The 25520-nt window shown below is 37.3% G+C and overlaps 1 long non-coding RNA gene and 1 pseudogene across 3 annotated transcripts in view; one reads left to right on the top strand and one right to left on the bottom strand.

Annotated features, from left to right (window-relative positions):
• The window catches only part of LOC110063321 (histone H2B.1 pseudogene), a 16920-nt pseudogene extending 8747 nt beyond the window's left edge, over positions 1 to 8173 (top strand). For both annotated transcript variants that reach the window (XR_016206337.1, XR_016206338.1), the window contains exon 4: positions 3348 to 8173. The product of XR_016206337.1 is annotated as a histone H2B.1 pseudogene, transcript variant X1 (transcript). The remainder of the gene's footprint in view (positions 1 to 3347) is intronic.
• LOC149113760 (uncharacterized) lies at positions 8086 to 25520 on the bottom strand. Its single transcript, XR_016206339.1, has 4 exons — positions 25006 to 25520; positions 20387 to 20579; positions 19059 to 19157; positions 8086 to 15382 (listed from the first exon to the last, which is right to left on the bottom strand). It is a non-coding gene; the product is annotated as an uncharacterized LOC149113760 (long non-coding RNA).

Here is a 25520-nt window from a genome sequence, read left to right as displayed (position 1 = left end):
TCAACATTTCGCTGTGTTTAAAATGAAATCAACATCTTTGAGCTTGGGTGTTCTCATGAAATCAACATCTTTGAGTTTACGTGTTGTTGTGAAATCAACATTTCACTGTGTTTAGAGTGAAGTCATCTTTGAGTTTACGCGTTCTCGTGAAATCAACATTTCGCAGTGTCTGAAGTGAAGTCAACATCTTTGAGCTTATGCATTCTTGTGAAATCAGCATTTTGCCAGTTTTGAAGTGAAATCAACATCTTTGCAGTCGCAAGTTGATGTGAAATGAACATTTTGCTGTTCATTAAGTGAGGAAAAAAAATAAAAACTTATTCTTATATGGATCACGCAAGAAAGAATTGCGTTATACCTTGTCCAAATTTGGCAGCGTTGTTGGCCAAGAACCTCAGACACTAAAATCTTAAAAGTTGTTGTCACTGACTTAAAAATCTTAAAATAGACGTTTTGGCTAAAATACTATAACCTTCTTCAGTGATGAAATGAATGTTAATGGCGTCTAAATGTAAATGAGATGTTTATAAGAATGTGCGGAACGCGCTAGGGATTAATTTAGCATTTTGTAAATGTCTGGAATATGTGCGTGGTCAGTAATTGAGTTTGGTTCGCGAATGGAATGCCACGCTTCCAAGAACAATCTACGCGACCACAAGCGACAGCAGTCTTATGATGACCTTGACATTATTAAAATCAAATTCGTGGTTGTTTTTCATACAGTGTTGCGCCAAAAGAGAGTTCTTGTCACATGTGAGGACGGCTCTTTTATGTTCTTTTGTTCTGGATCTCAGTGCTCTGGATGTTTGACCGATGTAAAGTTTTTCACAGTTTTTACAATTGATTCTATACACGACACCAGTTGACAGGTCTTGATCGAATTTGTCCTTTGGTTTCTTCAGGATCGAACCAACCGTCTTGATGGGTTTATGAGCAACATTTACGTCGAATTGTCCCAAAGTTCTTGCAATTTTTTCAGAGATTCCTTGAAAATGTGGCAAAGTAACAAAGCCTCTGTGGCTTTGAAGCTGATTATTTTGGGGCTGATTTAATGCTTTAGGTGGTTTGGTTCTTTGGCAGCTTTTTAAGAATTGGTCCGTGTAACCATTGGTTTGAGTGCGTCCACCACGTGTTGTACTCTCTTTTGGCGCAACACTGTATGAACAACAACCGCGAATTTGATTTTAATAATGTCAGGGTCATAGACCGCTGTCACTTGTGGTCGCGTAGATTGTTCTTTGAAGCGTGGCATTGCATTCGCGAACCGAACTCAATTAATGACCACGCGCATATTCCAGACATTTACAAAATGCTAAATTAATCCCTAGCGAGTTCCGCATATTCTTATAAACATCTCATTTACATTTAGACGCCATTAACATTCATTTCATCACTGAAGAAGGTTATAGTATTTTAGCCGAAACGTCTATTTTAAGATTTTTAAGTCAGTGACAACAACTTTTAAGATTTTATTACTATGCCTGACTACAACTACAGTATTTTTAACCTCAGACACTGCTATTTATGCTTTTAGGAACATTTCTGGGCCTCTTTCTGAGCTCATCTACCAGGAGTTTGCCATTTTCTCGCATTTTCTGAAATAACAGCTTGAAATTTTGTTTGTTTTACCTTCTGCCCCTTCAGTGGTAGCACTAAAACATGAATCTTTGATTGTCTAAACTGCTGATGTATCGCAGGATTATAACTGCTGTTTAGATGGATTATCTCTCCTTGCTCATGTCATGTTGTTGCCGAATTCAGTCATTCAATTCTTTGTACAACAACACTGGTGTAACTCTATGATGTTGAATGTAAACCATAACTATGTTTGTCTCGGAAATTGCACAATTTTCCATACTTTTGTGATTCGGTCCACAACTTTAGATACACTGTAACGTAAGTCTTCCTTGCGTGCTCTATATGAAAATAACTTTCCATGTGTGGAATTTAAAGGTTTACTGTACATGTAAGACAATCAAAAAATTATTTGAACAAAGGCCAATGTTTGTCCCGGCCAGTTATGGGTGGCACAGGAGTCAATAGACATAAAACAGGGGTAAAATTGTTTTAACATACAGTCAAACCTGTATTAAGCAGACCCAATATTAAGCGGACACCTTCTATTAAGTGAACAGTAGTGGAAGTCCCATTTTTTCTTTTTCCACATGTACTGTATAAAATACCTATATTCAGCAGACACTTCTATTAAGTGGACACAGACAGCTTAAACTTGACATTTATGGTCACTTCTATTGTTAGAAACCTGTATTAAAATGGACACTGCATAAAGGACGCTTTTTTTTGTGCATATTTTAATAGGTTTACCGACAAAGAGCTGTCACAGAAATGTGATATATCATTATTCAGTTTTGTTTTTACAAAACTTTTGGTATGGTTTGATTTTGTGAACCTTCGTATAATTCGATCAACATAGATACTATTGCTGCATACTTAAATTGCTTTACCTCATATATTTGTCATTGCTTGTGGAAATACAGTATTTTAGAGTTATCAGCTGTGCACTGGAATGCTATTTGACCCTTAAAAAGTCTTTCAATACTTAGCTCTTATTAACCGAGCAGGAGGTCTGTATAGGAGAATCTTGACCAAGGTTGTGAGTACCGACCCAATGCAGTGAGGTCTATACAAATGACTGAGTTCAAGATCCTCCCATACAGGCTGACTAAGTTCGGTTAATAAGATGTTTATTATATAGCGCAAACAAGAACAATTTAATTCGTTTAATGTAATTGGTTTGTACTAACACTGACATTTTGATTGGGGACGACAATGAGCTGAATTTGATTCTGCCAAAGTTTGCTCGTCCTCTTTACTATTTGTTTTTTCATCAGGCTTTTTGGCACTTCCATAAATAAATATTGTTAGATAAAAATAGGCAATGATTTTGCATTTTAGTTTGCAACTTTTTCACTGCAAAACATTACCGGTCTAGATGGGAAAATCTAGACCACTTTCTATATCGATTTCAGCCAATCAAATTCATGAATTTGGTAGTTTCCAGTCCTTGTGAAACAGAGCCATATAATGACGATGAATATTAAAATGACCCTTTTAAAGCTTTTCAAGACAAATTCTGAAGGAGCCTGTTTTCAACAGACACCCTGTATTAAGCAGACACTAGCACGGGTCCTGAGAGTGTCCGCCTAATACAGGTTTGACTTTAGGTGTCCTATCTTAAACCTACATGTATTTTACCCCTGTCCAGAAAGATCATGAAAACTATGACAAAAGCGGGTTTGAAATAGCTTTAAATTCTGTGAATTGTTTGGTGGTTGGTAATTAGTTAACTTGGCTCTGAACGAAGGTATTAAATCTTTCTTTTCCAGATCAGATGCCATCAGTGACAAAGTGGACCAAAGCATGAAGCAGTTATCTTAAGAAGGGCTGCATGATTTGTTTTGCAATCCAGCTTTTGGGTGAACCAGGTAAAGAAAGCTCTTGAATAAGCCAAGTTCAACATCGATAAATTGAATCCAGTCATGCAATCTATTCTGCCATGGTTGATTTGTACAATGAATAAGAGAGCTCTCAAATAACACATTTTTGTTAACAATACTGTTTTGAATTAACTGTCAATCAAATAATTGTTAAAATATGCTGTAGCCATGTTCAAAAGTCCTACTCTGGCAACAGACTAGTTAACTTACTGACTGGTCATTTGCCTGATTGATTGACTGACTGATTGACAGACTGATGGATGGTCTAATTGACTGACTGACGGACAGACTGACTAACGGACTGACAAATGGACGGAAGAACAGATGGATGGACTGATAAACCGACTAACTGACTGACTGACTGACTGATTGACTTGAAAATGGACTGACTTGAAAATGGACTGACTGGTCAATTGCCTTATTGATTAACTGACCGATGGATTGTCTAATTTACTGACTGGCTAACTGACTGTCAGACAGGCTGACTGACTGGCTGACTGATGAACTAAACAAACTGACTGACTGGTGGATGGTCTAATTGACTGACTACCTGACTAACTGACTGACAGGTAGATGAACTGACCAAATGATTGACTGACAGGGACTGCCAGACTGACTGGCCAACTGACTGCCAGACTGAGAGACAGACAGATCAACTGACTGACTGTCTGACTGACTTACTAACTGACTGACAGACTCCCTGTCTGCTTGCTTGGGACTAGTGATCAATTGTCAGATTATTTGATTGATTGACTGCCTGACAGCCAGACTGGCTGGTTAATTCTTTGGTTGATTGATAGACTGACTGACTGACTGACTGGATTGTCTGACTTATTGACTGACTGACTGGGTGATTTGATTCTCCAATTGATTGACTGATTGACTGACTGGCTGACTGACTGAGATACTGACTGATAAACGGACGGACGGATGGACTGCCTGAGTGACTGAACAAATGCTGAAGACCAAATTTTGAACCTTTCGTTATCATACGGATTGACTGATGTGTTGACAGAAAGAGGGATGGAAGAACCTGCTAACAGATAGACAACTTAACAAACGGGCTAACAGACAACCATGTTAGTCAGAAAGAGAGACTGAAAGACAGACAGACAGACAGACAGACAGACAGACAGACAGACAGCCTGATTGGCAAACAAAGTTACCTACTTGATTTTAAGGACGTTCGCGCGAAAATGTTCTACTCGATACATTTTCTTCCAAATTCTATGGCGGACAGATAACGAATTACTTTTTTCAGAAATTAAAGAAAAAAAATGGTGGTCACGGACTTCGTTTCAGAGATAAAGCGCGTGGAAAACTAGTCTGATTTTGAAAAATTGGCGCTCGTAGATCAGCATGGTCTCCAGGGTTATTAGCTGAAAATATCAAAGATGAATCAACGGAGTCAAACTATCCTAGTAATATTTTGTATAATTGAATCCGTTGCGTTAATAATTCCAAATGTTGGCAACGTTTTCACAAAACTTAACCCTTCAAGAGGCATTTGAAACCGCCGCACAGATAAACGAAGAGCTAAAAAGAACAGAACTCGATTATGCATTTTGCAAAAAATTCAAACTTCTAATCGATAGATTTTCTTCATTTTTTCGCTAAACGTAGAAAATCCGTAGAGAAAAGGTTCCATCAAAAGAAAAATTGGGGTCACCGAACGTCCAAGGTTGTTAAATCCAGGCAAAGCTATAGCAAGGGCCATCTGCCCTGTCATTGTTCATTTTATTACTTAGCGCGCGCTCGATGCATGAGGTGCTGCGTGAATTTGCGTGTGCAGAAACAATTAGCGCGAACGTCCTTAAGTTCAGTTTTATAATGAGCCTCTGTTTATTCGTGTGATCTTGGTACAGTACATTGCATGTCAGGGGTATCGGACACAGTCAAACCTCTCTAAGCGACCACTTTGTGAAAAGTGACCATCTCGAGTCTGATATACAAGTTTCAGAATTGTCTTGTAGAGCCAAATTACTAAACATTCTGTTGCAGTTCATTGGTTTTGCACAATTCATAAGAGGTCGCCTGTGGGTGGTTCGACTGTATTTCATTTAACTGTAAACCTTGATGGGTACGTTTTTCAAAACATTTTCCTTGTTTTTCACCACTGTTTGGTCGGGTTTCGTTAAATTCGGCAACAGATGCTTGTTCAATCAAAAGGAACCAAGTCATTACATCTCATTTCCTAAAGACGTGACTGATTTAGCTTGTGTTTTAAAAGAAAGTAATGTTATGGAAGACAAGAAGCACATCTTTCTAACTATTTGTCTTGGAGCTCGAAACTTCAGCTAAAGCAGACTTCTTTTTGCTACAATTTTTCCAAGCAACTCAGTGCAAAGTTAGAACAAAAACAGTTCTTTCGAATTTATTTTTTTCCAGCAGATTGAGAATTGTTTTGAAACCATAGAGAAAATGACAATTAAAGGAGCAACTGATTGCAGAACTTAAGTTCAAAATATTGTTTTGATCTTTCAAAAATATTCATGTAAATATTTAATATGAGGCATGCAAACAGCGTGCAGAAATTTGAATATTTTTGTTTTTAGGATTTCGAGCCCAAGTTGTTTTCACAAATTAAAATTGTAGCTTTGACAACAACTTTGCTGCAATCTCAAATGAATTTCTTGATGTTTCCCAGTTTGGAAATTATGGAATTAAAATTACGCGCAGAAATTTGGGCGTTAAATTGCATGCTGTCGCTAGAGTTGTTTATCTCGGTTGTTCATTTGACGTGCTTTCGGAAGCTTTTCTCTTTTTCTCGACAGCAAATTTAAGCACTACAATCACCAAAAATATTCATTTCGTATCCGGTTTCTAATTTTCCTCGGTTTACCAGCGATTTATTTGGAAATGAGCCCCACAATGGAATTAAAGTTCAGGGTTTTGAAAAACGTACCCTGAGCCAGTCTCAAGAGTAATGGACGCATTATTTCTCCTTACAATATCAATTCATTTCCAAGCAGACAGATGACGGAAATAAAGAAAATTAACAACTTGTGATATTGTCTTGATATAACACCAAATTCTCAAAACTAGAATCAAAACACATTGGGCAATTAGTAAGGAGAATTGATATGTCCAACTTGGGACTAATACGGTTATGTTTACAGTAATCACGATGACTCAATAGAACTAAGCGGTACGATTCCAGACTGGTTTTAGTAAACGGTTTGTTTTTGTTACAATGTGCGCCACAGATACGTTCAAAATTTAATAGAAAAACAACCTGGCACATAGAATCGTCACGCAACTGGACGCGACATCTTGTCACGCCTGTCCCTTTGTGTGACGACCGTTACGTGAGGGTTTGCATGCTCGGTAACAAAATATGTTTTGTGCATTTTGAAATGCTGAAACGACGTATCTGTGGCGTACATTGACATGAGAAACGAGCTGTTTACTAAAACTAAGTGTTGATCGTACTGCAAATTTTCCTGAGACTTCTCCAGAACTTGGCTTATTTTAGAGAGTTTATCTGGTTCACTTAAATGGTTGGATTGCAAAATAAAACAACACGGGAAGAAAGTGATGTTACTAAAACTGGTAACGGGGAACCGGGAACGGGAGTCTGGGAACGAGTGTACAGCAGTAACCCGCCTAAGAATTCAACAGGCGGGGACAAAGGAAAAGAAAAGGGAACAATTTGGGAAAATGTAAGGAAGTGTTACGGTTGTAAACTTTAGTTTCTACCGGCTGTGCCTCAAAGTCCAATATGGTACTGAGAAAAACAAAGCATGAAATAGCGCCTGGGGAGAAAATCGAATCGGTATTATCACATGCTACCCCTATCGGTCAGTACAAAATGCAGACTGGGTACAAAATGCAGACTAGGTACAAAATACAGACTGCAGACTGGGTAAAAAACGCAGACAGAGAATAAAGACTGTTTTCCGTCTGATACGTGACAACATGTCATCTAAAAACATACCGAGTGTCACGCAGTCGCTTTTCCGCGGTCATCTTTCACCAACATTAGCATTATTGTGGAATGTTCCTTGCTCGTTTCTTCATATATTTTGTCTTTAACAAAGCGGCCAGGCCACAGGGTATTTATCTGCTGCTCACCTGATTTGCCAGCTGACTTGCCGATCTGCGAAAGGCCGCCTTTCTAGCTTCCGAATACGAAGACAGCGGACGACCCACGTTCAGTGATGCTCATGTGTTATGTCACTTGTCCTCGATATCATATTGCGTGTTGCTATTTTTAAATATTGATATGACAGCTCGCGCACAAAGTGAGAAGATATGAGTAGACTATGAAGGCTTGAAATTCTATGTAAGAAAGACTGTGGCCTGACCGATAGCAGGCGTAGCTTGTGATAATACAGGATAATACCGATTCGATTTTCACCCCAGGCGCCATTTCATGCTTTGTTTATCTCAGTACCAATCGGACTCTGCTCTAACAAGAACGTACTGGGCCATGATATGGTGGCACAGCCGGTAGAAACTCACGTTTACAACCGTAACACTTCCTCACATTTCCCCAAATTGTTCCCTTTTCTTTCTTTTTGTCCGCCATGTTGAATTTTCACGCGGGTTACCGCTGTACACTCGTTCCCAGACTCCCGTTCGCGGTTCCCAGTTCCCCGTTACCAGTTTTAGTAAAATCCGGAAGAAAGATAACAATATTTTATTGAAATAAAAATTGTCTCTCTTGTCCATTATTTTTAATGAAAAAAATGAAATAAAAAAATAATAATCTAGCCAATCGTGTCCCTGCCTTATGGGTTGCTTCCACTCTCTTCTCCAAGTCGGTGTTGTTTCTTTAGTCCTCATTTAATATTCCAACTTTAAAATCCTGGTCTGCTTTATCTGATCCTTTCATCCAAGCCGGGGACAGTTGGACACTTGGAAGAGTTGACCGTTTGCTCCCAAGTGGGGTGGACAGCGTAAAGGAAAGTGAGAGTTTGCTCTCCATGCCTCCGGGGTCTCAGTCTTAATTTGTCACAATGCCACACTCGAGTAATTTTGGAATTAATGAGTTGAAAAACAATTAATATGCCAAATTCGTAATTTGGTTCAAGATGCTAATCCGCAAGTCAGTGTACCGGAAAAAAAAATAATCTGCCGATAAGCTCGCCCTTCCGGAATAGTTTCGATGAAAACCCATTTAAGTTGGAAATGTCCGCAACCTGGACAAGAAAAACTGAAGCGCTAAAGTATGGCGCTCAATTTCAGTGCATCACCGTCGAAATCAAAGAAAGATTTGAAAACAGAATCCGCCAGTCTGACCTCCGACCAAACCTCCGACCGACCGCCATTCCACAAACTTCACCAAAGAACACAAGCTGCTAAAAGTCTCTCATCTGTGAAGCTACCGATGTCGGGTATCTCTCTTTAATTTGGATGAAAGAAATTAGGCGATTTGATATAGCGAAAAAAGATTAATTTTTGTTTTAAAAATAGAAATATTGCAAAAGGTTTTAGTTAATTATGCTTATTCAGCTTGTTTGTTTGTTGTCCTATTTCATATCACATGACGTTACTCTGGAGAGTTGTTTATTCAAATGCGAATCGAATTCCCGTGCGAATGAGTGAATAATTAGAAAGACAATTCTCCAGAGAACATCTGTGATCCGAAACGGGCAATTAACATACGAAGCTGAGCGGGTCTTGTTATTTGAAAACTAAAGCAAGCTAGAGGTCCGAATCGCTGCTAAGGGCATTAAGAAGACTTAAAACTAGAAAATTATTGTGTAATAAATTTGGTTGCGACAGTTATTTATTTTACATTTGGCCGAGTTTTGACTTGAAATGGTTTGAAAATCCAACTTAATTAACTAGTTAAGTTACATCGCAGAAGTTAAAAATATTTTTGTTTGTCAATCAAAAATTCCCATTAAAGAGATTGCAGCGTCCTTCGCATCCGTGACTTCTCTGCTCACGCAATTTCTCTCCTCACTTTGTGGAGGAGCATTTCGTGACCATCCGTGGAACTCTGAATTTTAGTGGGTATGATTGGAAAAAGAAAAAAACACCCATAAATAGTAAACCTACCTAGAAAAGTATCACCCCCTCAAAATATATATATGATTATAAATTTATATGATCATTACAAAAAAACTAAATTTCAGGATATAGAAATACTATATTGATTAAATTTATATCTTTATAAATTGGCGGTCAAAAGGATTAAATTCCTGTTTGATTACTTAGGCTAGTAAGAAATTGAATTAACTTGAGTGCTTAAAATAATGATCAATGTAAGATGTTTCCGAATTACCCTTCAACGACAGACTAATTTACTGTTAAATGGAATGTCGCCGATTTACTTAACAGTTAACCAGTCTACCAGTGAAGAATTATTCCTCAAACCCCTATCAGATATTTTAGCTTCTAATAAATTTATAGCCAATTGACAAATAAGAATAACTACCAAACACTCCGGAATCAATGTAAGATGTTTCAGAATTACCCTTCATCGACAGACTTATTAACTGTTAAATGGAATGTCGCCGATTTACTTAACAGTTAACCAGCCTACCAGTGAAGAATTACTCCTCAAACCCCTATTATATATTCTAGCTTCTAATAAATAGCCAATTGACAAATAAGAATAACTATCAAACACTCCAGAAACCTCAGGAAGACTAGGCACAAGCTGTCAGCCCAGTTTTCTGGGATTGTTTTGGTAACTAGCATGAGCTATAATTGGTTGATAGTTACCCAGGCAACAGCTGACCCAATCACAGCTCATGTTGGTTTCCAAGGCAGTCCCAGAGACCCAGGTGCCAAAAGCTGGTGCTTAACCTCCCTAAAGTTTGTGGAGTGTCAAACTAATGAGAGTAATTTTTGTTAAATTATAAAATTATGTTATATGAAAATGAAAACAGAGAATGAAAATAATTTAGTCATTTGAAATTCCTCAAAAGAGAAAATGAAAATGAACTAAGAAAATGCTTGGTAATAATTTTTGTCAAAATGACGTGTTTTGTTTATAATAAGGCCTACAGGAATTAATTTTAGTATTTTAAAGTTTAAGTTTATTTAATGAAAACCTAGAAAAGAGAGAAAACCTGACCCAGTAGCAACTCAATCAGAGAGACCCCCAGTAACTCAGCTCAATTTAATGTCATTTGTGAAAATCCAATCAGGTCAGACCGATGAAATTCAGTGATCTCCTCTGTCTATGCTTTCTCTAGAGATGCACCTTCCTTGAGCCCCACAATTCAGCACTCCTGTTTTACGTCCTTGGTTGTGGAACATTTCCTGATACATTGACTGCAAACAAGCATCTTGCTGATCCGAAATTGATGGTGTGGTATTGTGACGAATTAAGTGAAACCCTAAAGACATGAAAAGCAAACTCTCACCTTCCTTCACACTGTCCACCCCACTTGAGAGCAAATGGCCAACTCTTCCAAGTGCCCAACTGTCCCCAGCTTGAATTACAGGATCAGATAAAGTTTCCCAGGATTTCTCAGTTGGAATATTTCAGAGGACATCAGAAACACACACCTTCTCAGAGGCAGAGCTTCCACAACCCAGCAGGGATGTGATTGGCTAGATTTGAATATGACCAATCTTTGGTCTTGATGTGTGTGCCACCTTCTGTCCTGGAATTAAATAAGAACCTAACAACTTAATTAGTAGATACATGCAAGCTCATTAGCATTATAACTAAATTACTAAAGAAAAGAAAGGCTGTTTCTTGGTGATACATGTCAAGAAAAAAAAAAAAAACAAGATTGAAACCTTAAGCTAATTTGTGAGTGTGTCAAGTGTGTTTAGGGTGCAAAGCAAAAAAAATGCCTACAAGCTTAAAAAAGAAAACAGTACAAAAAATTCCCTATAATTTGTGAAGGATATAAAGCAAAAAAAAGTTTAAAGGAGGCCTAAAGGAGCCTCCAAATATGACGACTTGCAACACCAAGAAAGAACCAAGCAATCTGTGTAAATCAAATGACAATAAATTGATTCATCAACAGTCTGCATTACGAATCAAAGTTCTGTAATTAATGCTGTGATCATTTTTTATGAGGCTTGGCAAAAAAGTTTGTTGATACTTACATGTATGTGAAAGCATTAAGATGCTGTTTTTAAATTAATAAAATAACAGGAAAACACAAGAAAAAGCAATAACTAAAGTTAAAAATGCAGACTGTTGATCTTACTTTGTCTAATCTTACTATTAAATACTACCATTAGCCAGGATAATTGAATTAAAAAATGAGAAACTGAAACTGAAATGAAAAATTGAAAGACTTTGGAAAACAAAAAGTAGCCTAATTCTAAAAAACTCCTAAGTGAAAAAAAAAAGGTTGATTCTCTTTCGGTGAGACTGCCACTCATCCTTTTCTGCAATCAACTAGTGTTGTATTTTGTGGCTTAAGGCCTATAACATTTGCAAATTAATGAACATTTTGGTAAGTCTTGAAAGTAATAAATTCAGTCAAGAAGGTAAATATGATGGAGTGGCAACACTAAGACTCTCATTGCACCTAGTTAGTAGCGACAACTTGATTTGTTCTTCTTGAAAATAAGTACTAATTCTATGCATGTGTAATTTCATTTTGGGCTAATGAGCTTGCAGATCTACTTATAATATGTACAAAGTAAACTAATATAAACAAAGGAAGCATTTATAATTACCGGTATAACAACAGTGTCATTAAAATAGGAAAATTGCCAATACAAAGCTGCCAAATTTCGCAGCAGCCTAATAGTTAATTAAATAGATGTAATTTGCACCCCTCTTCCTGTTCTTGTGACAACTGAATATGGAATACAAAAAGATGTCTGTTTACCCAGGCCAAGTTTTCGAGATGAAATAATATTATTCTTATCCAAACTGATATAAATTGAAAAATGAAAAATATTAATTTTGTCTGACTATCTTGAGATTATTATATTTATAATATTAAATGCTTCCCTTGTTTATGAATGAAACAACCACCATCAAGTTGCCAAGCACTTAAAATAGAAAAAGCAATTGAAAAAAGGAAATTATTTTTGAATTACTGCCTGCCTATTCAAAATCAACAAATCAACGACTTAAACTAATAAACAAGTTTCAACAAAACAATTTAAAATACAAACATTAGTTTAAGATTTATGAAAGTTACAGTAGGTAATAAGTTGCATGGCAGCATGATGTTAATTGTTGTTAGAGTTCATCAGTTAAATTAATTGAGTCTAAAAGAACACACATAAATGACAATCAGTTAATTAGCAAGTTTCCCTTTGAGCAGTGGAGAATGTGTTAGCTAAATTCTGAGAGTTTTCTCACTTAATAGTAATTTATCTTAGCCCATAATGAAGCAAACCTCATGGTAAGCTGAACAGTGGAAAGCTGGGTGTCCTGTACATGTGCTGAATGTGCTGAAGCCCTCTAATTTTAAAATTTAGGCTAAGAATGAAACCTTACTATGTGCCCAAAAGATAAAAGTTGCTTAGTAGTTACCATAACTGGTTTCCTGTTTGATTCTTTAACTGTATGTCATATGTGTATCTATAGTGTTTTGTAAAGAGTATGAATTTTGAATCAAACAAATAAACTCTACTGAAATTTAGTTGAACGTGATCTGTTGTTGTTAATCTTTGTTTAATCCAATTAAGCCCCCAAAATGATCAGCAACTAGTTTCTCCTTACAGAGTGAAGTAGGTACATCGTGAGAATTGAACAAATGATCATGCATCACAAGAAAATTTTGTCTTCAAAGGTTTTTAAAAATGATCAATCAGTACCTATCAGAAAGGTGTGCAGACGAGATAAGAGAATTTTGCTGCTATTACGGTTTAAATTGATATGCGCTATACTGGTTTGTTTCTTTATGATTAATTTTTTAAATTGTTTTACAACTTTTAGTCAACTTTTGTAAACAATTAATTCTTGAGACTTTGTCTCAGAGAAACTCATTACAGTACTTCACACATCTGAGTAAAGGGAAAATGAAAAAAAAACACTGCTCAAGGGACTCTTATGCTGGAACCTTCAACCCTAACTCAAATGGAACAAACAAGTGCAAGTAAAATTTACTGTTCACTGGATTCAAATCAGCCAAATGGAATGGGTTTCGTGATTAACTGGTTTATTAAATGGAGTCAGAGATCTTTGTTGCAGCATGTAGTTCTCTCAAGAATATGCATCCAAACAAAAATGTAAAATTTGCTGTGATAGAGATGGTGGCTGGTCAATGTAAAGTGTGTTATTGTCTGTCCCATGATGTATTCCCATAGGATGCAGATGGAGGTGTTTAACTACTTCCTGCTAGCCCTCATTCTCAGGTGAAGATGATAAAGACCAGCAGTAAGCAGTCATAACATTGTAATCTACATCCTAAGGGACTACATCATGAAACAGACAACAACATCTTGAATAATTTACTTCAAATAAAAATAATTTACAAAGCATACCGGAGTGAAAACTACATACAGTAACAGAGATCTCTGAGTCCAATCAATGACCTAGTTAATCGCATGCAGTAGTATACAGCTATGGTGGTTTGCTCAAAAAAGGCACTTGTTTGAACAATGGTGGCACACACATCTACATATAATAATAACATTATCTGACTCAATGCTAATCCTTGCATTGGTATGCAGCTTGTGCAGTTTCTGTAGTTTGTAAAGTTTTGGTGATCATGGTATAGGGCAGAAGTCAGTAGTAGTCTGCAGTATCAATGGCAGTCTCTTCATTTTACAATGAAGTGCTAGCAGTTTTTAGGTTTGTTGAGGTCCTGATAATTAAGTCAGTTGTCACATGTAAGTAGTTGTCAGTCTCAATCCATCTACAATGTTCGTCAAGTAAATGTATTTGTTCTGTTTGAATTTAATAAAAGTTTGCTGGTTGGTTTGTGAAGGTTGTGAACGGGCCATCTTTTTTGTGTGAAGTCATGTTCAATGTATAAGTAATTGTTGGCTTCAGATGTCAGTGTCAGTCGATCTGCTGTTAGGGAGTAGGTCAATTTTGTGTTTGTTCTGTTTGAAGTTAAAGTTTGTTGGCTGGTTTGTTGAGGTCTTAAATAAGTCATCTGTAAGGTGTAAAGTTGTCAGTGTTAGATGTTGTGTAGTTTCACTCCATCTGTTGTTAGTCAAGTTTGTGATGGTTCTGTCTAAAGCTTAAGTCTGATTGGTCATCTAGATCTGTAAGGTGTTAAGTTACAGGTCAGTGTCAGATATTGTGTAGTCTCAATCCATCTGTTGTGAGTCAAGTTTGTGTTGGTTCTGTTTGAAGTTACATGTAAAGTTTGTTGGTTGGTTTGTTGAGGTCTTAAATAAGTCATCTGTAAGGTGCAAAGTTGCCAGTGTTAGATGTTGTATAGTTTCACTCCATCTGTTGTTAGTCAAGTTTTTGATGGTTCTGTCTAAAGCCCAAGTTTGGTTAGTCATCTGTAAGGTGTCAAAACAGGTCAGTGTCAGATGTTGTGTAGTCTCAGTGCATCTGCTTTCAGTCAAGTTTGTGTTGGTTCTGTTTGAAGTTAAAGTTTGTTGAGGTCATGAAAAAGTAACTTGTTTAGTGAAAGAAAAGTAGTTGTTGGTATTGGTGGAGAGTTATTTGTTCTTGTGAGTTTGTGTAGTCAGAGTTCGTCAGATTGACTTGCTCCAAACCAATGCAAGTAGTTTGCCAAGAGTCTGTTATGAAGATCTAGTTGAAGACTATCAAGCTAAACAAATAACCAACTAACCTGAACGGGGGTTGTGGAACAACAGCTGGGTGAAAAACCTCCCCGTACGTCCACTTGCCCCTAGGAGGAAAACCCCAGGCCAGCTGTACCCCACGTTCAAAGGCCTCCCGGGCTGGGCCAAAATAATAAATACTCAATTAAATAGACAAACTACTTAATAAACCATCTTGTTGTCTTGTCTTGGTAGCCAATCTTTAAGCATCCTCCTTTGTGTCTGGCCTATTGCCCATTTTCTTGTCTCTCCAAGTCCATGCTGTCTGGTGATGATCTCTGCTGTCTAACATCCTGTGACGAAACAAGCAAAAGGATAAGTTATTGTGAAATCCCATGTTAAGTATTAATTACCAAAAAAAAAAAAATTTTTACCAGTTGTTTGGATTGTCATGACTTCTTGTTCAACAACAACATTGTAATTACAAGTCATTATATAAAATATAAATTACTTTCAAATAATTTAATTTCATTCACTTAATATGCACCTAGTTTTAATGACTGCCTTATGGTCAGACTGTGCATAACTTAGTTCAGCTTACAACTCATTTGTAGACCTTGCTAACCCATGCTACACAAACTCTACCCTGTTTTGGACTCTGGCAAAGCTGTTTCTTTTAAGGGCTCATTGCATTGTCTAATCATTAGCCTCCAATGTAGGCATATCATAGTGGCGCTCTAGCTGGCACGCGAGCAGAGCCCTATATAACGTGCCCTAGAAAATTTGGCAACCCATCCATCTAAAAAATCAGCTACATTCATGACCTGACAAATTAATAGAAAATTTATAATGATTTGGTGGGAGCATTGGCAACTGACTCCTTGGAATTCCTTATTGACACCCTGCCTTGAAAACTTATCTGGAACCCTGATCAAATGAAAATGGATCAAATTTTCAAGGGAGGGAAATCACAGTTCAGGGCATGTCTGCATTATTTATTCACCTGTACACGCCTTTTGGCACAGGCTCAGGTTTTTCATTGTCTATGAACCAATCGTAAGCAACAATCATGGACAAAACTGTTGACAAATTTGAGCAAAACAAACGCTTTCTATCAGCATCCTTCCATAATTTCAAAAAGCATCTTTTTTGTCGATAGCCAAACCCCCCTCTCCCCCTTTTCAATGTTGAAATACACTCCGTGGACACCATCATGTGGCTACAACATTGAAAGGGGGAGAGGGGGTCGAAATGTGACAGTTGGAGATGAAAAACTCACCCGTTCAACGAAACAGGTCTTTTTTGGGGAGTGTCTGTATTATGTTTTACACAGTGTGAAGCATTCCCAGCATCATCTCTATTAATATTTTGTCTACTCAGTAGTACTTAGCATCATTGTTTAGCAAACTATAAATCCTTTCGCGCACCAGTAGAGTGCAATTATTACATCACATAAGTTAATTATTGGCAAGAATTATTTCACGAAATGGTTTTCGAGGAGCCATTGATGCAGAAAGGCCAAAATATGTTCTGTTTTTTACCTAAATTCTGTCTTTTTATGGTTCACAGGAGCAAGACATTAGATTTCAATGGTTCACAATGGTTCACATCCCCAATTAAAGAACATAAAAGATACTCTTTATTTGTGGTATGTGGACCGCTGTGAATCGCTGTGAACCATTGTAAACCATTGTGAACCATTGTGAATCATTGCAAAGCCACCTCAGGGCATATATTCTGGATATATTCTCAAGGAAAGAAGCAGAAAATCTGGTTTTTATGGGCGGCTACTGTTCACGAGAACTGTCACATTGTCAGCAATAGCTTGTGTCATGCCAGACTTCTGCTGCTGAGTTTAATCACTGGGTTTGTTATCAGCAAACTCACTTAGACGAATTTCACAAATCAAAATCTACACCGACGTGTATTATCTTACAGACACGATTTGTTGTTTTCTAACGTGTGTGGACTCACTTTGTGCTTAGCGAGACCACTAAATATTGCAGCGCACTAAAGCGGCTGCTAATGCGCAGAGACTGGAAACGAGTCCGCGGAAAACTATTCTGCACCGCTCTTAAGCCTCCAAATCCTGACCTAAACTAAAACTAGATGGTTTCTATTGCAATGTTTATGGTATAATTTCAGTATTTTCAACAGATATATACTACAATTTCTATTTATTTTTGCTGAAAGGTAATTTCAGACAATCATGGACAAAAGTGTTGACATATTTAAGCAAAACAAATGCTTTCTATCAGCGTCCTTCTGTAATTTCAAAAAGCATCTTTTTTGTTTTCTTCCCTTGTTTCCAAAATTATAACTATGAAGCTGTACCTATGTCAAATTTTCTAGGTCAACAGTTGAGCTTGTTTGCTAGAGCGTTTAAAGAAATCGAAACCAGACAAGCCGTTGTTGGGATAAATTTTGGCCACACAGAATGGCCAATGTATTGATTAAAACTAATATGAAATACAATATTAACGAATTATTATTTGTTAAGCTCTTGCAAAGTTGAGGGCATGAGAAAAAAGGAGAAGTGCCCATATCACAAATACATAATATAAATGAGGAGGAGGAAGGGAGGAGGAGGGTCGAACTTGCTGAGTGTGTCAGGTCTGGAGACATAGAGGACAACCTCGAGAAACATGCCACGTCTCATACCGATTGTCGAAAGCGAGGCTAAGTTATTTTCCAATGAAACTCGTGACTATTACCAATGAATTCGCTGTTGTCATCAAAGTCACAAGATTGTCTTGTGATGGTCTTGTGATTATTGCTCAATCAAGTTTGTACTTGGTGACCCCGTCCCCATTTAGTTTGGCCCTTCAGTTCTCCCAGCGTTTCCTCATTATCTTAAACTCCTGGTGGAAAATTAACACTGTGTTTAAAGTAGCGCTAGGAGCATGGGTAGAAGCCATAAACACTTTTATTTGGTGGCAAATAAAATTTATTTTTGTTGACAGCTAACCCCCACTCTCCCCCTTTTCAATGTTGAAATACGCTCCATGGACACTGTCACGTGGCTACAACATTGAAAAGGGGAGAGGGGGTTGAAATGTGAAAATCATTGATTGAAAAACTCACCCGTTCAATGAAACAGGTCTTTTGCGGGGAGTTTCTCAACTGCTTTTGTCCATGATTGAAGGTACCCAATGTCACATGCAAATGACTGTAAAATTATCAACTGTAGAATAAATCGTATGGGTCAATGTCCACTAAATTCAACGGTCAACAACATCACTAAAATCCACTGAAATCTTCTGAAAATTTTGGTCATCCGATTCTGCCACAACTAACTATAGCATGTGACTACTGAACTACATCTCAGTGGGGTTTTTAAAGTGATAACACTTATAAGAAGTGAACAAAAGTATATTGATTTAGAGACATGCACCCAACCATAAAACCCTCCCTTTAAAGCCAGTAAAAAGATAAGTCTGGATGGCCCATATAACGACTGCAAAGTTCAATAAAATTCTAAAATTTACGCAAATTGATGTAAAATAAATACAAATGAGATTTCAGGTCTTTAAATTTAAGAGACCAAAAAATTTACAAACTTAAGTCTCGAGTTCCCAAAATTAAATCCCAAGCAAAAAAGTAAATTAAATCCTTAGAGGTATTTCCCTATCCCTCGCCATCTTTCAACCAGCGTTTGGCAAGGTTTGACAGCCATGCAATGCAACCGTGCAAAATAACATCATCGATATCTTCACTAGGGAGGATAATGGAAAATATGCCACTACAGTCTCGGATGTAAATTTATATGAATTTTACGAGAGGTGTATTTTCCAGTAAAACATTCATGTCTATATTAATAAATATCGTTCTTGATTGTGAGAGCTCCACTTGAATGGAAAGCCTTGAATTCTTGTCAATTTTATTACTTGGTAGTATAACATGATTGTAATAAGAATCAGTAGTAAGGTTTCCCAAAGTAATGAGCTATGAGTAAGATTTGACCAGGCTGGCATTGCTCTGTCTGAAATTCGATTAGGATAACTGGCAAAAAGAGTTACAAGCAATTACCTCAAGCTGATGAAGGTTTGAATGTTTTGGGTTTGTCCACTGTCCATCCAGGTTTATCCACCGTCTGTCCAGACTTCTCCACTGTCCATCCATTGTTGACTGTGTAATGAGACATTCAGAAAAGATCCTTGATTATGACCTGACACATGATCCACAGTAACTGTGTACATTTACAGATGTCAGACAAACTTAACTAAATCTCTAAGAGTTTGATTGATCAATTCAGGACTCGAATAAAGTGCTGTCCGGTCGTCCGGGACGAGTAGATTCTCCAAGGTTCTGGGCAAGTAACTTTTTACTCTCACTTGCCTGATGGGCAAGGGATCAGGCAAGTTGTCTGCCAACTTAATCATTAAAAGAGCAAACTGAGACTTGTCCAAGGCAAGCAAAATTTGAGAGCTGCTTGTTGGAATATAACTTACTGCAGCTGTTATCTGCAAGTCGCTTAGCAGAGTTTGGAATTTTGACAAGTTTTTTTCGAGCTCTGATCATTCTTTGGATCAAACCCCGTCTTAAAATGTTTGTGGGTAAATTTGTCAAAATGTTTCTCTACAAACAGTCTATTTAGATGCCACCCATCTCTTAGCCTCCATAGCAGGTATAAAATGGGAGGAGGGAGTGAAGAGATGGGGAGGGGAAAAAAGACAGGACAGGAGAGGAGAAGGGTGGGAGGGAGAGGTGGTGGGGGTGGGAGACAGTTCTGAGGAGTCCAGCCTACCTTAAAAACCTTATTTTGTTCTCTTCTGCAGCCACTGGTGGCCACAGAATTCTAAGTTATTGGCTGATATTCACCGAGTAGCTTATTAATTGCCAGTACAGTGTAGATGTAGTACAATACAAAAAAAACAACCGCAAAAAAAAAAAAAAAAAAAAAATTGGCAGCAGACAAAGACTTAATAGCAACTTTGGGCTTTGAGAGAGTTACATGTAAAGCTCACCAGCAATGATGAGTGAATTTATGTAAGAATCAGGCATAATGTTTCTTTTAGTTGGAAAAGATAAACATTCTGGCAGTTTTGCCCACAGGATATGGCTAAAATCTAATTTGTCAGCTGCTTGTTTGTGCTAGGAATGGGAATGTGTTGATTCTCATTATTTCACCTTAATGAAAAGTCTCTTAAGGGGACATGCTGAAGGAGATTGAATCAATTGGCTATCCTGCTGATTATTTGGCTATCCTGCAAATTATTTGTTGGCCAGGGTGATATTCACAAATGTGAATTCAAAACTCTGGTTCTTTTCCACACCCTTGCAGTTCATAGTCACAGCAGTTCTAGCATTGCTTGGAGTTACAGCAGTATGACTCTGCAGGCATTTGCAGTATTTACCTGGTCAGTCAAGATAACTGGTTTGGTTTCTTCCAGTTGTTGCCATATACATCAGTACCCTGTGTCTTTATTTGGTCTGTCTCTTTGCTCATTTCAGTCTTTAGCATCATTCCTTCCTTCCTTCTTTCCTTATCTTCTCTACCTAATGTCTTGTTAATCTACTGTACATCAATCCAGCTCTTCCTCAAGTGGCCTGACAAAAAAGGAAAATAGTACACATAAATGTAACATTTAAGTCAGACAATTACTGTTAAAAATAGTAGTTTCTTCTCATGTTCACCTGTGCTTTCATAACAACAAACAATAGACTTAATAATGATTCCATAAAATATCCAAAACTTTAATTTGAAACCCCTCACTCTGTCTGTGACAGTAAGGGAGAAGGTTAAAACCAATGAACCTCCCAGTGCTTTAATTTGGAGAGGAGATAATCAAATTCTCTTAACCACTTCATCATTTTTTAGAGACAAATGAAAATGCTATGTTATTCTAAAACAGTCACAAGTGATTTCTGGGGTGAGTAAAGCACAAGCGGTATAAGCAAGGTCCTGTTGTAGTGGGACACTTAGTGACAATTACGTAACATGCCATATAATCTTGAAACTGGTCGAAACCGGTCTTAGAAAGAACACATGCTGTCAAAGGTCGAAGCTAAGTTGTTTACTGCTGTCCTTACTCGACTTCAATAAACCTCAGAAGTGTTTTGCTTACTTGCCTTGAAACTCATTCCAGTCCAGCTACACTGTCAGGAGGGGGGGGGGGGGGGTTAAAGGCATGTCCCCTGTCTATATTTGAATTCTTTAGTTTTCATCAAGGCTCAAAAAAAGGGAATTCCAGTTTGTTTGGTATACTAAGTGGTACCAAATTGATAACAACTATATCCCACATGTGAGGATAATATTATCATTTTTATCAAAGCATGTGATGTCATGTTTGATAACATTTTTTCCTTTAACTGCACTTAAATTTGTTGGTATATGATGGAAACATCTTCAGAACTTCTCTGGAAGTCTTCAGCAATCTTTGGTTATCTAGCCTGCATAGCAAGCGTCTCCAAAAAAGCACGCAAAGGGAATGAAACTGTGAGTGAATGTGAAAAATAAGGAGCAGATAGAGGGGGTGAGGTGAGCGAAGGAAACGCCTCCAATCAATCCCAGACATTTTACCCAGTACCCCCAGACATGCCACACTCCCTTGGGGTGCCAACAATCACATGAGAACCAATGATCATTAACGTCTGGTGAATCACTTTTGACAAGCATCCAGCATGAGCTTGATAGAGTGTAATAAAAGCAAATACTGCATTGCGAAAAAACTGTTTGACAGCTCCACTCATACTTAATATTCCTACTAATAACAACATAAAGTGCCCTTCATAAACACAAGTGAAGCAAAAAAAGGTTGAGAGACAGAAAAGAGAAGGGCAAATGTACAAAATGTCACGAACCGTAGGAGTTGTGTAGGCCAGTCAACTCCATTTTACACTAGACAGACCAGTTCTAAACTTTTGAAATTTTCTCCTTCACTCCAAGAGTATTTTGATAAATGGATTGCAAGCACATTCTGTCCACAGACTAGACTCTAATGGCAGCTTCTTGCTCCAGTTTTAGATCGACGTGTTTGCTGTTTTATGAAAGATCTTTCAACGTTTCCTGAACAGAAAATTAGAACACTTCCTCGCACTTGGCCATATGTATTTTGATCTTGTCGTGTCCCGGATGTCGGCATATGCATGAATGTCAAATTTCTGATGCCACTTTTTGATTGACGGGCTACTAACCAATCAAATTGTACTATTGCTTCCAATTCGTGGGTGAACAGAGTTTCGTAATATGTTTGGGATTGAATGCAAGCGATTCCTTTTCTCCCCACCCCCTCCCCATTTTTTTCTCATCCCAGGCACGTTCCTTCGCTCACCCGCTTACTCACTTACTTGTTTGATCTCTCCGCCTGGAAAAGGAAAGGGAACGGCTACTACGCAGGCTATTGGTTATCTTGAGTTCAGAAATCTTTGGACATCTTCGTAAAACTGCAGAAAATGTTTGGAAACGTTTGTCTGGCCTTCAGACAAATTTTTGAAAATCTTCGGAAATCTTTGGAAAGTGGTCGGAAATCGTTGGAAAATCGCCAAAAACGCCGTTATGTAATGTGAGAATGTTTATTTATCATTATTATTATTACCATTATTATTATTAGTAATAGTAATTGGACCGAGTGGAGTACAATTCTGGGAGTAATCACGCAAGTAATTTCAAAATAGGACGAGCACGAAGCGCGAGGCCGATTTGAAATTATGAGCACAATTGCTCCCTGAATTGTACAACATGAGGTCCAATTACTAATTAATCCTATCTATAACAAATTTCGGAATTAAAAAATGTCTTTTGAGAACTTCTTTTGAGCAAAAACGCATGTAGCATGTTTCATAAGTTTTGAAAACTGTAGGAAACATCGTGAAGAAAACCATTAAAGCGTGCACAATATATTGACGTGCGAATCACGTGGGTATCCAATTGCAAAAAGTTCAAATTGGATACCTGTAATTGGACACCCACGTGATTGCGCGCCGATTACATGGCAAATAAGCACGCGGCGAACCAATCACGATCAAGAATTTTGTTATAGATACAATTATCATCATCATCATCATTATTATTATTGTTATTGTTATTGTTATTATTATTATTATTATTATTATTATTATTATTGTGTTGTGTTCTTGGGCAAGACACTTCTCTCACAGTGCCTCTCTCCACCGAGATGTATAAATGGGTATCGGCAAACTTAACTAGCATCCCATCCAGGGGGGAGTAGAAATACTCCTCGTCACTTCATGCTACAGAAACTGGGATAAGCTCCAGCCTGATGGGCCACTTGGCTCTTATTATCAAGTAGAACATAGAACAATAAACCTCTTGAAATACCAAGTAATTAACTGACCCAAAAATATACTGATAGAAATTTATTGAACTCAAAACTTCTACAGTATTGTCAATTTGAAATGCAAAGGAATCATCTGCACCTTCCTGTCCCTTTTACCATTACTACCATTTGTTAGCAACTACAGTATGTGTGTCTCGCAGTCTCAGTTTTTTCACAAAACTGTCTCAGAGTCTTTCTTGCAAGGCCAAGAAGTCTCAAAGTCCTGATTTGTTTTTGTCAATGATGACTGAACATAATAGAGTCTCAATGTCTCATGCACGCATTTGAATCACTTATTGATGAAGTCTCGGTCTGGCAATTCAAAAAGTCAAAATGTCTTGAGATCCATCTGTTGATCTTAGCAAAACAACACATTTACTCCTGTCGAAATAAAGGATTTCCTCTGTCATTAAAGATCTTCCTCGCAAAAGTTTCCTCAGTATATCAAATCGAAGCGGTTATTTCCAATTCTAATGGCAAGCGAACATTTCATGACACCAAGTGGAAGAAATTTATTACAAATAATTGTATTTAGGCCGGCAGCCTAAAAATGTAACAATTGACGTAGTTTTTATTAATATATTAGTAAGTATTTTTGGTATATTAGTATTTTCCTTATAGGTAGTGTTATTAGTAACAGTATTTCTTGTTTTTGTTTTTTTTTTTTCATCTATACTAGCGTTAGTCTATGTAGTTTCTTCCAAAAAAAGTAAAAATTAGTGTAGTTTTATTCATTAATATAAATAGTAAGTATTTTGGGTGTATTAGTATTTTCCTCTCAAGTAGTCTTATTAGTAATAGTATTCCTCGTTTTTTTTTCCATCTGTACTCACGTTAGTTTATCTAGTTTTTCTTTCTTTTATCTGCAAATGTAATTTCAATTGTTATTGTCACTCTTATTTGTAAACTTATATAAATATCAATAAAATACACACACACAAAAAAAATGTCTTGAGATTGTAAAGGAAAATGCTATTCTTCCCTTATCACAAACTCAGATTGAATTAACCATTCACCACCCCTTTTTATCTTGTCGCACAAGTATCACAGGGCAGATCGATCACCATCCTTATCCATTTTGTTCCAAAAATTTATTTCCTTGATACAACCATGCAGTTCTAACTGATCAGAGACAATTCAGTCACCTTACTTTCTCCATACAAAACCCACTACCCACAAAACAAGCCATTTTAATAAAAATTCTCATTTTGCACAAAGGGACATGGACACAGTACTATTTAAATTAGCTCATGATCGCACTGGATTTGATATTCATAACGGAATACAAGAGTTTTAAAACAATTAACAAAAGTTCAGAGCTACCACGTGCAAAATGAAAATGCAAACTAGCTAAATGTAAATTAATCCTGTGTTTTTAAGCTTAATTAAAAAAATATAATTTTGGCACCTTTTTATTTTTTTAGCATCTTTTTGCACCTTAAGTATTGTCCGAGAGGATTTTTAAGTTGTTGGAATTTCGTTTTGCAGCCTATTTAAGCTCAAACAAAGGTTAGTCTCGGATACTTTTTGCTCAAAACAACGGCGGGCACGTGCCAGACGTAAGCATTTGAATTTCCCGCTGTATAAATTATAAAAGCGCAACACAATATAATTCAACCAAGCTCAGTGCTTACTTAGGTATTAGCAACAGAAAAACGCCAGTAGAAAAATTATTCAGCTTTGGTTTTTAAGCTTACCTTTAGAATAATTTGCCAGGCTGTTGTCAGTAAGCTGTTGAGTGGCATCAAACGCGTACGTACGTGGTCTTCATTTCAGTGTTCTGTAGCCCGTCACAGCCATTTTCCTTACCCCAAAATCCAACCAAACGAGGAATAATATGCTTAAAAAGGAAAATGATACCATAGATGCCATATTAATCGTTGTTTTGGCATCAAAAATAAGTTTATAATCCTCTCAAATCTGCAAACTCCTGTCGCCATGTTTGCTCTTTACCAGTGTCTTCCGCGTTACGGGAAAACGGATAACGTCACGAAAACTTTTCACGGTTTACGCGGGAACCAGGAACTCACGCGGGATCACGTTATTTATTGCTGCACTGAGAAGTTGTGTGCGTCATAACAGGCTTTAATGCCTGCAGGCTGGCTCCAAAATTACTTTAACACCGTACAGCATACAGACACCAAATATATTCGAAAACAGAAATGTCATACGTTACAATCTAAGAATATTTACAAGATTATTTCACCCTAAA

The sequence above is a fragment of the Orbicella faveolata genome, unplaced genomic scaffold (genome assembly GCF_042242905.1).
Source record: "Orbicella faveolata isolate gen_17 unplaced genomic scaffold, um_ofav_v1 contig_14, whole genome shotgun sequence".
Classification (NCBI taxonomy): Eukaryota; Metazoa; Cnidaria; class Anthozoa; order Scleractinia; family Merulinidae; genus Orbicella; species Orbicella faveolata.
Note: the sequence above shows the minus strand (reverse complement) of the source record. Positions and strands in the feature narration are given on the sequence as shown.